Source organism: Galeopterus variegatus, unplaced genomic scaffold (assembly GCF_000696425.1).
Source record: "Galeopterus variegatus unplaced genomic scaffold, G_variegatus-3.0.2 Scaffold5043, whole genome shotgun sequence".
Classification (NCBI taxonomy): domain Eukaryota; kingdom Metazoa; phylum Chordata; class Mammalia; order Dermoptera; family Cynocephalidae; genus Galeopterus; species Galeopterus variegatus.
Window position 1 is genome coordinate 138,511 of NW_007731154.1, and position 1,082 is coordinate 139,592.

Here is a 1,082-nt window from a genome sequence, read left to right on the forward strand (position 1 = left end):
GAAGAACAAAGTTGGAAGATTTATACTATTTGATTTCAGGAGTTATTACAAAAACTGTGGTGATTAGGACAGTGTAGTACAGGTGAAAATACAGACATAAGTGTGCTCCATTAATGAAGCAGAAGAGAGATTCCAGCAATAGGATCAAAATGGCTAATTGATTTTGACAAAGGTGCAAACACAATTCAAGGGAGAAAAGATAGTCTTTTCAACAGATGGTTGTCAAAACATTGAACTTTCATATGCAAAAAACTGAATCTCAATTCATACCTAGCATGTTATATAAAATTATGATCAAAATGGATTACAGACCAAATGTAAAATCCAAAACTATAAAATTTCCAGAAAAAAAGAAAACATATTTGTGTTCTTGGGTTAGGCAAAGATTTCTCAGATATGATACCAAAGCATAAGGTATAACAGAAATAAATAAATAAATTGGGCTTCATCAAAAATAAAAATTTCTCTGCAAAAGACACTGTTGAAAGAACAGGAAGAAAAGACAAGCCACAAAGTGGAAGAAATATTTACAAATATTGAAACAAGGACTTGTTTTAAAAAATATATAAAGAAGTTTCAAAATTCAATACTAAAAAAATAAATAACCCAATTTTAAAAATGGAGAAATGATCTGAACAGACACTTCAGTCAAGAAGACATATGCGGATAGCAAATAAGTACACAAAAAGATGCTCGACATCGTTAGTTGTTAGGAAAATGCAAATGAAAATCACAATGAGATACCATTATACACCTATTGGAATGTTTTTTAAGAAATCGGACATTAAGTGCAGAGCAACCGGAGATCTTAAACATTGCAGAGGGAATGGAAAATGGTATAGCAGAGGGAACAGGAAGACAGTTTGACAGCTCATAAAGTTAAACATGCACTTATCACATGATCCAGTAATCCTTCTCCTTGGTATTTAGCCAAGAGAGATGAAAACTTATATTAACCCAAAAATCTTCATGTAAATATTTATAATCGTTTTATTCATAATAGCCCCAAATAAAAAACCACCCAAATGTCCTTCAGCTGGTGAATGGATCAACAAACTTTGATACTTCCATGCAAAGGAATA